Here is a 15,776-nt window from a genome sequence, read left to right on the forward strand (position 1 = left end):
TGCTCTAGTCATGTCTCTCTGCCACACACAAACTTGACATGTGGCCTCTAACGTTCCGTTAGGCCAGTCACCCTATATCTTTGACTTGCACACACACACACAATTTCGATGGCTCTCTTCATCGATCTCGCACCCACCCACTTGATCCTCTCTTCGACTCTATCGATAGCTATGACCCCTCCCTCTCTTCTCATGGATTGCCCGACCCTCTATGTATGATATGGATAGGCCTCTGTCGGTGTCAAAATCGGCGGATCTTGGGTAGGGGGTCCCGAACTATGCGTCTAAGGCGGATGGTAACAGGAGGCAGGGGACACAATGTTTTACCCAGGTTCGGGCCATCTTGATGGAGGTAAAACCCTACGTCATGCTTGATTATACTTGATAATATGGGTATTACAAGAGTTGATCTACCACGAGATCAGAGAGGCTAAGCCCTAGAAGCTAGCCTATGGTATGATTGTCTGTTGTCCTATGGACTAAAACCCTCCGGTTTATATAGACACTGGAAGGGGCTAGGGTTACACAAGGTCGGTTACAAAGGAGGAGATATACATATCCGTATTGCCTAGCTTCCTTCCACGCCAAGTAGAGTCCCATCCGGACACGGGACGAAGTCTTCAATCTTGTATCTTCATAGTCCAACAGTACGGCCAAAGGATATAGTCCAGCTGTCCGGAGACCCCCTAATCCAGGACTCCCTCAGTAGCCCCTGAACCAGGCTTCAATGACGATGAGTCCGGCGTGCAGTGTTGTCTTCGGCATTGCAAGGCGGGTTCCTCCGCCGAATACAGCACGGAAGAATTTGAATACAAGGATAGTGTTCGACCCTGCAAAATAAGTTCCACATACCACCATAGAGAGAATAATATTACCACAAATCTAATATGCTAACACGTTTTGGCAGCATGACATCACGCCATGGCCCGGTAATTATTTGAATCGTTCTTCTTTAACCAGCCCCCGTACATAACACGAGGCGGTTTCTTGACACGTCTTGTCAAAGCAGAGATCATGCTCCCCTTATTACAGGATTCTCATCAATACGGACGTGGGTAACCCAACCGCGCCATTAATTACGGCGCTTGGGAGATAAGCAAGTTTTACTAGGCTAGTGGAGGCGCATAATTTAGTCCTCCCTTATAAAGGGGTAAGATCTCACCTTTTTCTACCCACGCCTTCTTCCTCCTTTCTCATCCATTCTCACGCACTCGAGCTCCAACGCCCAAGTCCGCATCCTCCTCCTCAACTCTCTCCAAACATGTTCAGAGCGGGAGGCAAGTGGATGGCCTCCTCCGTCACGGAGGGGCACATCAAAAAGCTACATGGAGCCGGATACTTAGCCGAGGATATCGCGCACCGGCTGCCAGCCGCGGGGCAGGTCGTCCCTACCCCAGACCCTCACGAAAGGGTGGTTTTTCTCCCCCACTTCGTCCGCGGACTGGGGTTTCCCCTCCATCCATTCATCCGCGGCCTCATGTTCTATTATGGGCTGGACTTTCATGATCTGGCCCTGAATTTCATCCTCAACATCTCGGCGTTCATCATCATGTGTGAGGCTTTCCTCCGCATCCGGCCCCACTTTGGCCTGTGGCTGAAGACCTTCAATATCAAGCCGAAGGTGGTGGGCGGCCAACAAGCGGAATGCGGCACAGCCATGGTGGGCAAAATGCCCAACGTTATATGGCTCGAGGGCTCCTTCGTGGAGACCATAAAGGGGTGGCAATCGGGGTGGTTCTACATCACTGAGCCGCGCGACACCAACTGGGTGGCGGCCCCCGTGTTTCGATCCGGATTCCCCACGCGGCTCACTTCCTGGAAGGAGAAGGGCCTGTCCTGGGGTTCATCGGTGGAGCTGGACGGACTCCAGAAGTGTATCCGGAATATGATAAGCAAGAAACCTAAGCTTGTCAATATAGTCCAGGTCATGCTCTTCCGCCGGATCCTCCCGTGTCAACGACGGGATTTTAACTTATGGGAGTTCGACCCGGCCCAGCACCAGACTCTACACGAGCTCTTCGACACAACACACAAGGACATCTGGAGGGTGCTATTCAAGGGTGCCGAGGTCCCTCCTTCTCTCACCGAGGACGGCGGGTTAAGCGCAAAGCGCCCTGCGAATTCGGTAAGTTCTGTACATCCGGTAGGATATTTATTTCCCATAGCTTAACCATGTGCGGGGTCTGAGCTCCCATGCCTTCGACATGACTGGGTGGAGACATCGGAGCAGATTAACTGTCCGGCCCCTCTGCCCGAAGACACTGCGGACGCTCTTCTGACAGAGATGCTGACTCTGGCTCCTTATGAGGTGCCGGAGAAGACCAAGAAGAAGGCCAAGGGAACCCGAAAGAGTTCCCGGCGCCAGGTGGTATCGGACTCATCGTCCGATAACTCCGCGACGCACTCCTCCCATGAAAACGAGGAGGGAGATGAAGATGCTCCCCCTCCAGCCGGGGGAGACAAGAAAAGGAAGGCAGCCCCAACCAGGGAGGCCGAAGGGTCCAAGAAGGGAAGGACTCTTCTTCCGGACTGCTCCACCACCGCTGCCAAAGGCGAAGACGAGTGGCTCTCAGGGCCAAGCCCCTGGTGAAGTCGTAAGTATTCAGATACCTAACTCATAGCATACCTTTGTCGCACTGCTTCTCCTAACGCCAAATATGATTATGCAGACCGCCCCAAACCCGTATCGACGTATCCTCGTCAGACGGTTCCTTGGAATCGTCGGATATGGATAGCGATCCACTTCCGACCGCCTCCTCCCCTTGCCCTACGGACAATGTCAAGGTATTGTCTCAAGGGGCACCGAGCCGGGGGGAGAGTCCCGAAGGCGCCTCAAGGCGGCCTTCTGGACTCCAGGAGAAAAGGGAGCAAGGCTCCCGGGGGCCCCAAGTTCGGATCTTAGCCGAACACCGCGCCGGAACCTCCAGTGGTTCCGGGCTCGGGCAGGCGGCCCCCTTCCAAAAGGGGTAAGACGCCCGTGCCGGTGACCTCTGTCCATCCAGAGGCTCCGGACAACCTGCTGGGAGCGCTTCGCGGCGCTTCCATCAACGAAGAGAACTGCACTATCATGAGTGCGGTGATCAAGAAGGTTCAGTCCACCAAGAGCGGACTGACTGAAGCCTGTGCCAGCCTTCTAACAGGCTTTGAGGTAAGTATTTAAAATATAGGAAAAATATTACCGCATAGATAGTAGCCCCTGATGCTCTGTTTGGTGTTCACAAAGAAAAGACGAATAGAGGATCAAATAATATCTGCAGGAGTATAATATAAGTATGTCTATATGCGTATGCAGGCTTCGCTGCTGACCTCTGCCGCACTGACTGCGGAGGTCGCCGCACTGAAGCAGGACCTCGAGGGGTCCGAGAAAGAGCTCGGCCTTGCCAAGAGGCAGCTCGAGGAGAACAAAGGTAAGTAATACCTTGTCTATATATACACACACACAAAAAAAAGATGCGATTGCGAAATGACAGGATCATCATGAATTTGCCAGGGGCCGCGGCCGAAGTGGCGACCCTGAAGCAAGCACTGTCCGAGGCCGACAACAAAGCGGCCCAGGAGCGCACCGAGCGGGAAAAGCAAGAGGCATGGGTGGCCGAGGTGCAGCAAGAGCTCCAGGCTCTCGTGACAAAGCATGAGGCTTTGGAGCTTGACTCGAAGATGCGAGAGTCTGAGTTTGCCACGGCCGTCGAGAGAGCAAAGAATGCCAAGTCCGAAGCCCAAAAAGCCCTCCAGGAGATTGAGGCGATGAGGAAGATAGCGGCGGGTAAGGCATTCAATATGCAAAGCAAGCATGTGCAAGTAAATTACTTGTTACTTACCCGAGTCTGGAGCTCTCCAGGAGCATTCGCAGATTTGCCCCGCAGCATGTCGGATGCCGCGGAATATTACCAGGCCGAGGAGGGAAGGTCGATGGAGAAGTTGTTCTGGTCTCAGTATACTGGGACCGAACACCCGATGCATGTGAGCGACCAGCTGAAGCAACTGGTCGAGCTGCACAAGGCGGCCGAACAGGCCATGAAGGGCTTTATAGTCCGGATGTGGCCTGGTGACTCCCTTCCCAACAACTACTTCGACCTTGTGAGGCATCTTGTGGATGCCTGCCCACGGCTAGAAGTCACCAAGCGGTCCGTCTGCATCGAAGGTGCACGCCGGGCTTTTGCCCGTGCAAAGGTGCACTGGGCCAAGATGGACGCCGAGAAGCTAGTGAAGGAGGGGCCGCCGCAGGGCAAGGAGCATCGCCACCTTGAGATGTATTATGAGGGTGTCCTGAAGGGTGTCGTCTTGTAGTGGACGAGTGTGTGAAAGATGTAATATTTGAATGAACTTGCTCGTGTGATCCTGTATTATGAAAACTTGTTCATATGCGCTATGCAACGCTTGTTTGAATTTAAAATATTACCTTCTGTTCGGCTGTTTATCAAATAAGAGAGATGGCTGGTCGTCGGCTTCTGCCCCCATGCCCCGAGTGCTGGGGTGTTCGGGATAAACCTGAGCACTCTTGTTCCCATTTTTGGGTCCTTCGAGGGAGGTGCTCAGCACAACGAACAAGGCATCCAGACTATAATGCTTTATCACTCTCACTTAGCCATAGAATTCTATAATTTTAAATTTTGGCGAAGCCCCTAGTATTCGGAAGGCCGAATTCGGGGCGCTATACACGCCTTAAGTCGGACAAAGCCGACTCCTCGCTCTAAGCGGCATAAGTCTTTAGGGACTCGAAACCTCTCGAACAGCGACCAGTCTCTCGCCTTATCATGACAGTCAGTTTTAGCTTTCTATACTAAGGTGCTTAGCCCAGCTGAACCGGGGCACAATCGCAGTAGTTCTCCCAGTGCTACCTTAGCCGATATAGCGGAACGTAAGGTACCAAAACATGGGAGCCGGGCAAACCCAACTATTGACCCAAGACATGTTTCGGAGCTGATGCATATAATGCTATAAGTTCGGGGTGCCGCACTGTTAAAGTGTTTGGACTTCTCACGCCATATTATGGGGTACGCTTAAGCCCCTAGCGTATTTGCCGTACCAGAGTGTACGGGTGCTGAATGTCATGAATGAACATATATATGTATAAAAAGAGAGAGAATAGAAAATGCGGTAATAGTCTAGTGCTATGCATTGTTTATTCAAAAAGGTGCGTCGAAGCAGAATGATACAATTAGTGCGATAAGCAAAAAGTAGGACTATTTGACATGTCCCCTCCAAGGGCAAGCTGAGGAATGGTTTTGAAAGCAGGTATTTCACTCGTTATCAGAGACCACCTGGGAATTCCATGATGCGACGTAGCTTTCTGCCTCCTTGGTTGTTGTATCGTGTATCCGGCAAACATACTGCCGGACGGGGTTTCCAGAGAGTGAAGTCCTGAAAGAGAGAAAAAATAATAAGGCGGGAAGCCCCTAGTGTGGTTGAGCCGCGTCTTGGGGCGTGTCATAGTCGTGCCCCCCTCCCCACCTATGCCCATGGTATTTTCAATGTGTAATTATGTACGCGGGGCACAGATTTTGCCGTTTGGCTGGTACTGGGGTGGGGGTCAGATTGCTATGCGAGCTCGGAACGTGCCAGGCGGTCTTGTTGTCGATTACTCTCGGCGCGCTTGAAGGAGTTTAGGTCTTTAATCGCCGAACTGGTGGATTGCCTTAAGAGGCTGTTTTGTGCTTCTGCTGCGAGGGCCGCAGTGTGCTCCTCCGTGCGAAGAGAGCGCTCTGTGTTTCCATTGACTGTGATGACCCCCCGAGGTCCTGGCATATTGACCTTGAGATATGCATAGTGTGGTACCGCATTGAATCTCACAAATGCGGTTCGCCCGAGCAGTGCATGATAGACACTGCGGAACGGGACTATATCGAAGATTAACTCCTCGCTTCGGAAGTTATCCGGGGATCCGAAGACCACTTCTAGTGTGACTGAGCCTGTGCAATGAGCCTCTACACCTGGTATGACGCCTTTGAAGGTCGTTTGTGTGGGCTTGATCCTTGAGGGGTCTATGCCCATTTTGCGCACTGTGTCCTGATAAAGCAGGTTCAGGCTGCTACCACCGTCCATAAGGACTCGAGTGAGGTGAATGTTGGGGAACGTTGCAGAAAACAAAACATTTTCCTACGTTTTCACCAAGATCCATCTATGAGTTCATCTAGCAACGAGTGATCGGATGCATCTACATACCTTTGTAGATCGCGAGCGGAAGCGTTCAAAGAACGGGGATGAGGGAGTCGTACTCGTCGTGATCCAAATCACCGGAGATCCTAGCGCCGAACGGACGGCACCTCCGCGTTCAACACACGTACGGTCAGCGTGACATCTCCTCCTCCTTGATCCAGCAAGGGGGAAGGAGAGGTTGATGAAGATCCAGCAGCACGACGGCGTGGTGGTGGATGCAGCAGTCATCGCAGCAGGGCTTTGCCGTTCTTCTGCGAGAGGGAGAGGTGTAGCAGGGGAGAGGGAGGTGCCAAGACTTCAGAGTGCGGCTGCCCTCCCTTCCCCCCCCCCCTTTATATAGGCCCCTAGGGGTGTGCTCCGGCCCTAGGAGATGGGATCTCCTAGGGGGGCGGCGGCCAAGGGGGAGGAGTGCCCCCCAAGGCAAGTGGAGGCGCCCCCTCCCCTAGGGTTCCCAACCCTAGGCGCATGGGGGGCCCAAGGGGGGCGCACCAGCCCACTATGAGCTGGTTCCCTCCTCACTTTAGCCCATGGGGCCCTCCAGGATGGGTGACCCACCCGGTGGACTCCCAGGACCCTTCCAGTGGTCACGGTACAATACCGTTGACCCCCGAAACTCTCCCGATGGCCGAAACTGCACTTCCTATATATAATTCTTCACCTCCGGACCATTCCGGAACTCTTCGTGACGTCCAGGATCTCATCCGGGACTCCGAACAAATTTCGGATTACTACATACTCATATCCATACAACCCTAGCGTCACCGAACCATAAGCGTGTTGACCCTACGGGTTCGGGAGACATGTAGACATGACCGAGACGACTCTCTGGTCAATAACCAATAGCGGGATCTGGATACCCATGTTGGCTCCCACATGCTCCTCAATGATCTCATCGGATGAACCACGATGTCGAGGATTCAAGCAACCCCGTATACAATTCCCTTTGTCAATCGGTATGTTACTTGCCCGAGATTCGATTGTCGGTATCCCAATACCTCGTTCAATCTCGTTACCGGCAAGTCACTTTACTCATACCGTAATGCATGATCCCGTGATCAGACACTCGGTCACTTTGAGCTCACTATGATGATGCATTACCGAGTGGGCCCAGAGATACCTCTTCGTCATACGGAGTGACAAATCCCAGTCTTGATCCGTGTCAACCCAACAGACACTTTCAGAGATACCCGTAGTATACCTTTATAGTCACCCAGTTACATTGTGACGTTTGGTACACCCAAAGCACTCCTACGGTATCCGGGAGTTACACGATCTCATGGTCTAAGGAAAAGATACTTGACATTGGAAAAACTCTAGCAAATGAACTATACGATCTTGTGCTATGTTTAGGATTGGGTCTTGTCCATCACATCATTCTCCTAATGATGTGATCTCGTTATCAATGACATCCAATGTCCATAGTCAGGAAACCATGACTATCTGTTGATCAACGAGCTAGTCAACTAGAGGCTTACTAGGGACATGTTGGTGTCTATGTATTCACACATGTATTACGATTTCCGGATAACACAATTATAGCATGAATAAAAGACAATTATCATGAACAAGGAAATATAATAATAATCCTTTTATTATTGCCTCTAGGGCATATTTCGAACAGTCTCCCACTTGCACTAGAGTCAATAATCTAGTTACATTGTGATGAATCGAACACCCATGGAATTCTGGTGTTGATCATGTTTTGCTCTAGGGAGAGGTTTAGTCAACGGATCTGCTACATTTAGGTCATTATGTACTTTCCAAATATCTATGTCTCCATCTTGAACATTTTCACGAATGGAGTTGAAGCGACGCTTGATGTGCCTGGTCTTCTTGTGAAACCTGGGCTCCTTGGAAAGTGCAATAGCTCCAGTGTTGTCACAGAAGAGTTTGATCGGCCCCGACACATTGGGTATGACTCCTAGGTCGGTGATGAACTCCTTCACCCAAATTGCTTCATGCGCTGCCTCCGAGGCTGCCATGTACTCCGCTTCACATGTAGATACCGCCACGACGCTCTGCTTGCAACTGCACCAGCTTACTGCCCCACCATTCAAAATATACACGTATCCGGTTTGTGACTTAGAGTCATCCAGATCTGTGTCGAAGCTAGCGTCGACGTAACCCTTTACGACGAGCTCTTCGTCACCTCCATAAACGAGAAACATTTCCTTAGTCCTTTTCAGGTACTTCAGGATATTCTTGACTGCTGTCCAGTGTTCCTTGCCGGGATTACTTCGGTACCTACCTACCAAACTTACGGCAAGGTTTACATCAGGTCTGGTACACAGCATGGCATACATAATAGACCCTATGGCTGAGGCATAGGGGGTGACACTCATCTTTTCTATATCTTCTGTCGTGGTCGGACATTGAGCTGAGCTCAATTTCACACCTTGCAACACAGGCAAGAACCCCTTCTTAGACTGATCCATATTGAACTTCTTCAATATCTTATCAAGGTATGTGCTTTGTGAAAGACCTATGAGGCGTCTTGATCTATCTCTATAGATCTTGATGCCTAATATATAAGCAGCTTCTCCAAGGTCCTTCATTGAAAAACTCTTATTCAAGTATGCCTTAATGCTGTCCAAAAGCTCTATATCATTTCCCATCAAAAGTATGTCATCTACATATAATATGAGAAATGCTACAGAGCTCCCACTCACTTTCTTGTAAACGCAGGCTTCTCCATAAGTCTGCATAAAACCAAATGCTTTGATCATCTCATCAAAGCGAATGTTCCAACTCTGGGATACTTGCACCAGCCCATAAATCGAGCGTTGGAGCTTGCACACCTTGTCAGCATTCTTAGGATCGACAAAACCTTCCGGCTGCATCATATACAATTCTTCATTAAGGAAACCATTAAGGAATGCCGTTTTGACGTCCATTTGCCATATCTCATAATCATAGAATGCGGCAATTGCTAACATGATTCAGACGGACTTCAGCTTCGCTACCGGTGAGAAAGTCTCATCGTAGTCAACCCCTTGAACTTGTCGATAACCCTTAGCGACAAGCCGAGCTTTATAGATGGTCACATTACCATCCGCGTCTGTCTCCTTCTTAAAGATCCATTTATTTTCTATGGCTCGCCGATCATCGGGCAAGTCAGTCAAAGTCCATACTTCGTTTTCATACATGGATCCTATCTCGGATTTCATGGCTTCCAGCCATTTGTTGGAATCCGGGCCCGCCATCGCTTCTCCATAGTTCGAAGGTTCACTGTTGTCTAACAACATGATTTCCAAGACAGGGTTGCCGTACCACTCTGGTGCGGAACGTGTCCTTGTGGACCTACGAAGTTCAGTAGCAACTTGATCTGAAGTTTCATGATCATCATCATTAACTTCCTCTCTAGTCGGTGCAGGCACCTCAGGAACATTTTCTTGAGTTGCGTCACTTTCCGGTTCAAGAGGTAATACTTCATCAAGTTCTACTTTCCTCCCACTTACTTCTTTCGAGAGAAACTCTTTCTCTAGAAAGGATCCATTCTTGGCAACAAAGATCTTGCCTTCGGATCTGAGGTAGAAGGTATACCCAATAGTTTCTTTAGGGTATCCTATGAAGACGCATTTTTCCGACTTGGGTTCGAGCTTTTCAGGTTGAAGTTTCTTGATATAAGCATCGCATCCCCAAACTTTTAGAAACGACAGCTTAGGTTTCTTCCAAACCATAATTCATACGGTGTCATCTCAACGGATTTCGACGAAGCCCTATTTAAAGTGAATGCGGCAGTCTCTAAAGCATAGCCCCAAAATGATAGCGGTAAATCGGTAAGAGACATCATAGATCGCACCATATCTAATAGAGTGCGATTATGATGTTCGGACATACCATTACGCTGAGGTGTTCCAGGCGGCGTGAGTTGTGAAACTATTCCACATTTTCTTAAGTGTGTGCCAAATTCGTGACTTAAGTATTCTCCCCCACGATCTGATCGCAAGAACTTGATTTTCCTGTCACGTTGATTCTCAACCTCACTCTGAAATTCCTTGAACTTTTCAAAGGTCTCAGACTTGTGTTTCATTAAATAGACATACCCATATCTACTCAAGTCATCAGTGAGGGTGAGAACATAACGATAGCCACCGCGAGCCTCAACACTCATTGGACCACACACATCAGTATGTATGATTTCCAATAAGTTGGTTGCTCGCTCCATTGTTCCTGAGAACGGAGTCTTGGTCATTTTACCCATGAGGCATGGTTCGCACGTGTCAAATGATTCGTAATCAAGAGACTCTAAAAGTCCATCTGCATGGAGCTTCTTCATGCGTTTGACACCTATGTGACCAAGGCGGCAGTGCCACAAGTATGTGGGACTATCATTATCAACCTTACATCTTTTGGTATTCACACTATGAATATGTGTAGCATTACGCTCGAGATTCATTAAGAATAAACCATTCACCATCGGAGCATGACCATAAAACATATCTCTCATATAAATAGAACAACCATTATTCTCGGATTTAAATGAGTAGCCATCTCGAATTAAATGAGATCCTGATACAATGTTCATGCTCAAAGCTGGCACTAAATAACAATTATTGAGGTTTAGAACTAATCCCGTAGGTAAATGTAGAGGTAGCGTGCCGACGGTGATCACATCAACCTTGGAACCATTCCCGACGCGCATCGTCACCTCGTCCTTCGCCAGTCTCCGCTTATTCCGCAGCTCCTGCTTTGAGTTACAAATGTGAGCAACTGCACCGGTATCAAATACCCAGGAGCTACTACGAGTACTGGTAAGGTACACATCAATTACATGTATATCACATATACCTTTCGTCATGTCGGCCTTCTTGTCCGCTAAGTATTTGGGGCAGTTCCGCTTCCAGTGACCACTTCCCTTGCAATAGAAGCACCCAGTCTCGGGCTTGGGTCCATTCTTTGGCTTCTTCCCGGCAGCTTGCTTACCGGGCGCGGCAACTCCCTTGCCGTCCTTCTTGAAGTTCTTCTTACCCTTGCCTTTCTTGAACTTAGTGGTTTTATTCACCATCAACACTTGATGTTCCTTTTTGACTTCTACCTCTGCTGATTTCAGCATTGCAAATACTTCAGGAATGGTCTTTTCCATCCCCTGCATATTGAAGTTCATCACAAAGCTCTTGTAGCTCGGTGGAAGCGACTGAAGGATTCTGTCAATGACCGCGTCATCTGGGAGATTAACTCCAAGCTGAGTCAAGCGGTTATGTAACCCAGACATAGTGAGTATGTGCTCACTGACAGAACTGTTTTCCTCCATCTTATAGCTGAAGAACTTGTCGGAGACTTCATATCTCTCGACCCGGGCATGAGCTTGAAAAACCATTTTTTCAGCTCTTCGAACATATCATATGCTCCATGTCTCTCAAAACGCTTTTGGAGCCCCAGCTCTAAGTTGTAAAGCATGCCGCACTGAACGAGGGAGTAATCATCGGTACGTGTCTGCCAAGCGTTCATAACGTCTTGTTCTGCAGGGAGAGCAGGTGCTTCACCTAGCGGTGCTTGTAGGACATAATCTTTCTTGGCAGCTATGAGGATGATCCTCAGGTTCCGGACCCAGTCCGTATAGTTGCCGCCATCGTCTTTCAGCTTGGTTTTCTCTAGGAACGCGTAGAAGTTGAGGACAACGTTGGCCATTTGATCTACAATACATGTTGTAAAGATTTTAGACTAAGTTCATGGTAATTAAGTTCATCTAATCAAATTATTCAATGAACTCCCACTCAGATAGACATCCCTCCAGTCATCTAAGTATAACATGATCCGAGTTAACTAGGCCGTGTCCGATCATCACCTGAGACGGACTAATCAACATCGGTGAACATCTTCATGTTGATCATATCTTCTATACGACTCATGCTTGACCTTTTGGTCTTCTGTGTTCCGAGGCCTTGTCTATACATGCTAGGCTCATCAAGTCAACCTAAGTGTTTGCATGTGTAAATCTGTCTTACACCAGTTGTATGTGAATGTTGGAATCTATCACACCCGATCATCACGTGGTGCTTCGAAACAACGAACTGTCGCAACGGTGCACAGTTAGGGGGAACACTTTCTTGAAATTATTATGAGGGATCATCTTATTTACTACCGTCGTTCTAAGTAAACAAGATGCAAAAACATGACAAACATCGCATGCAATCAAATAATAGTGACATGATATGGCCAGTATCATATAGCTTCCTTTGATCTCCATCTTGGGGCTCCATGATCATCTTGTCACCGGCATGACACCATGATCTCCATCATCATGATCTCCATCATCGTGTCTCCATGAAGTTGCTCGCAAACTATTACTTCTACTACTATGGCTAACACATTTAGCAATAAAGTAAAGTAATTTACATGGCGTTTCTCAATGACACGCAGGTCATACAAAAAAATAAAGACAACTCCTATGGCTCCTGTCAGTTGTCATACTCATCGACATGCAAGTCGTGATTCCTATTACAAGAACATGATCTCATACATCACATATATATCATTCATAATTCATCACAACTTTGGCCATATCACATCACAGAACACTTGCTGCAAAAACAAGTTAGACGTCCTCTAATTGTTGTTGCAAGTTTTACGTGGCTGCAAGAGGGTTCTAGCAAGAATGTTTTCTTACCTACGTTAAAGCCACAACGTGATTTGTCAACTTCTATTTACCCTTCATAAGGACCCTTTTCATCAAATCCGCGCCAACTAAAGTGGGAGAGACAGACACCCGCCAGCCACCTTATGCAACTAGTGCATGTCAGTCGGTGGAACCGGTCTCACGTAAGCGTACGTGTAAGGTTGGTCCGGGCCGCTTCATCCCACAATACCGCTGAAGCAAAATAAGACTAGTAGCGGAAGTTGACAACATCTACACCCACAATAAATTGTGTTCTACTCGTGCAAAGAGAACTATGCATAGACCTAGCTCATGATGCCACTGTTGGGGAACATTGAAGAAAACAAAAAAAGTTCCTACGTTTTCACCAAGATCCATCTATGAGTTCATCTAGAAACGAGTGATCGGATGCATCTACATACCTTTGTAGATCGCGAGCGGAAGCGTTCAAAGAACGGGGATGAGGGAGTCGTACTCGTCGTGATCCAAATCACCCGAGATCCTAGCGCCGAACGGACAGCACCTCCGCGTTCAACACACGTACGGTGAGCGTGACGTCTCCTCCTTCTTGATCCAGCAAGGGGGAAGGAGAGGTTGATGAAGATCCAGCAGCACGACGGCGTGGTGGTGGATGCAGCAGTCACCGCGGCAGGGCTTCGCCGTTCTTCTGCGAGAGGGAGAGGTGTAGCAGGGAGAGGGAGGCGTCAAGACTTTAGGGTGCGGCTGCCCTCCCTTCCCCCCTTTATATAGGCCCCTAGGGGGGTGTGCCGGCCCTAGGAGATGGGATCTCCTAGGGGGGCGGCGGCCAAGGGGGAGGAGTGCCCCCCAAGGCAAGTGGAGGCGCCCCTCCCTTAGGGTTCCCATCCCTAGGCGCATGGGGGGCCAAGGGGGGGCGCACTAGCCCACTATGGGCTGGTTCCCTCCCCACTTAAGCCCATGGGGCCCTTCGGGATGGGTGGCCCCACCCTGTGGACCCCCGGGACCCTTCCGGTGGTCCCAGTACAATACCGTTAACCCCCGAAACTCTCCCGATGGCCGAAACTGCACTTCCTATATATAATTCTTCACCTCCGGACCATTCCGGAACTCTTCTTGACGTCCGGGATCTCATCCGGGACTCCGAACAACTTTCGGATTACTGCATACTCATATCCATACAACCCTAGCATCACCGAACCTTAAGCGTGTAGACCCTACGGGTTCAGGAGACATGTAGACATGACCGAGATGACTCTCCGGTCAATAACCAACAGCGGGATCTGGATACCCATGTTGGCTCCCACATGCTCCTTGATGATCTCATCGGATGAACCACGATGTCGAGGATTCAAGCAACCCTGTATACAATTCCCTTTGTCAATCGGTATGTTACTTGCCCGAGATTCGATCGTCGGTATCCCAATACCTTGTTCAATCTCGTTACCGGCAAGTCACTTTACTCGTACCGTAATGCATGATCCCATGACCAGACACTTGGTCACTTTGAGCTCATTATGATGATGCATTACCGAGTGGGCCTAGAGATACCTCTCCGTCATACGGAGTGACAAATCCCAGTCTTGATCCGTGTCAACCCAACAGACACTTTCGGAGATACCCATAGTATACCTTTATAGTCACCTAGTTATGTCGTTACGTTTGGTACACCCAAAGCACTCCTACGGTATCCGGGAGTTACACGATCTCATGGTCTAAGGAAAAGATACTTGACATTGGAAAAACTCTAGCAAACGAACTATACGATCTTGTGCTATGTTTAGGATTGGGTCTTGTCCATCACATCATTCTCCTAATGATGTGATCTCGTTATCAATGACATCCAATGTCCATAGTTAGGAAACCATGACTATCTGTTGATCAACGAGCTAGTCAACTAGAGGCTTACTAGGGACATGTTGGTGTCTATGTATTCACACATGTATTACGATTTCCGGATAACACAATTATAGCATGAATAAAAGACAATTATCATGAACAAGGAAATATAATAATAATACTTTTATTATTGCCTCTAGGGCATATTTCCAACAGTGAAATCCGCCGATGATTGGGTCTAAGACTAGTGCGGCGAATCCGCCATGACGGATACTAGTGGAGTGGTCCCAGCGATTGAAGGTGATCGGATAGGAGGACCATGGGTTGAACTTTGGGGCGACTGGCTCCAACGCATATACGTCCCTTAGCGCACGCTTCCGCTCCCTCTTGGGGATGTGGGTTGCGTATATCATGTTCACCGTCCACACTTGTGGGGGGAACCTCTTCTGTCCTCCGGTGTTCGGCTGCCGGGGGCTCCTCCTCGTCATCGCTATGTGAGCCCTTATCTTTGTTTTCGGCATTTAACTTGTCGGTCTGCTTGAACACCCAACAATCCCTGTTGGTGTGGTTAGCTGGCTTGTTGGTGGTGCCGTGTATTTGACACGAGCGATCGAGTATACGGTCCAAACTGGACGGGCCCAGAGTGCTTCTCTTGAATGGCTTTTTCCGCTGACCGGGTTTAGAGCCTCTCAATCCGGCATTGATGTCGTATCCTCGGTATTGTCGCTGTTAATGCAGCGCTTATGTTTGTTGCGACGTGACCTGCCATTGCCATCCTTGGTATCTGAGGTGCCATGGTTCTTGGGTATGTTATTACTGCGAGCCAGCCAGCTGTCTTCTCCCGCGCAAAAGCGGGTCATGAGTGTCGTGAGGGCTGCGATAGATTTCGGCTTTTCCTGGCCAAGGTGCCGGGCGAGCCACTCATCGCAGATGTTGTGCTTAAAAGCTGCTAGGGCCTCTGCATCCGGACAATCGATGATTTGATTTTTCTTTGTTAGGAACCATGTCCAGAATTGCCTAGCCGATTCCTCAGGCTGCTAAATTATGTGGCTCAAGTCATCGGCGTCTGGTGGTCGCACATAAGTGCCCTGGAAGTTGTCAAGGAATGCGGCTTCCAGATCTTCCCAACAGCTAATGGATTCTACTGGCAGGCTGTTGAGCCAATGCCGAGTTGGTCCTTTGAGCTTGAGTGGGAGGTATTTGATGG

Source organism: Triticum dicoccoides, chromosome 5A (genome assembly GCF_002162155.2).
Source record: "Triticum dicoccoides isolate Atlit2015 ecotype Zavitan chromosome 5A, WEW_v2.0, whole genome shotgun sequence".
NCBI classification, from domain to species: Eukaryota; Viridiplantae; Streptophyta; class Magnoliopsida; order Poales; family Poaceae; genus Triticum; species Triticum dicoccoides.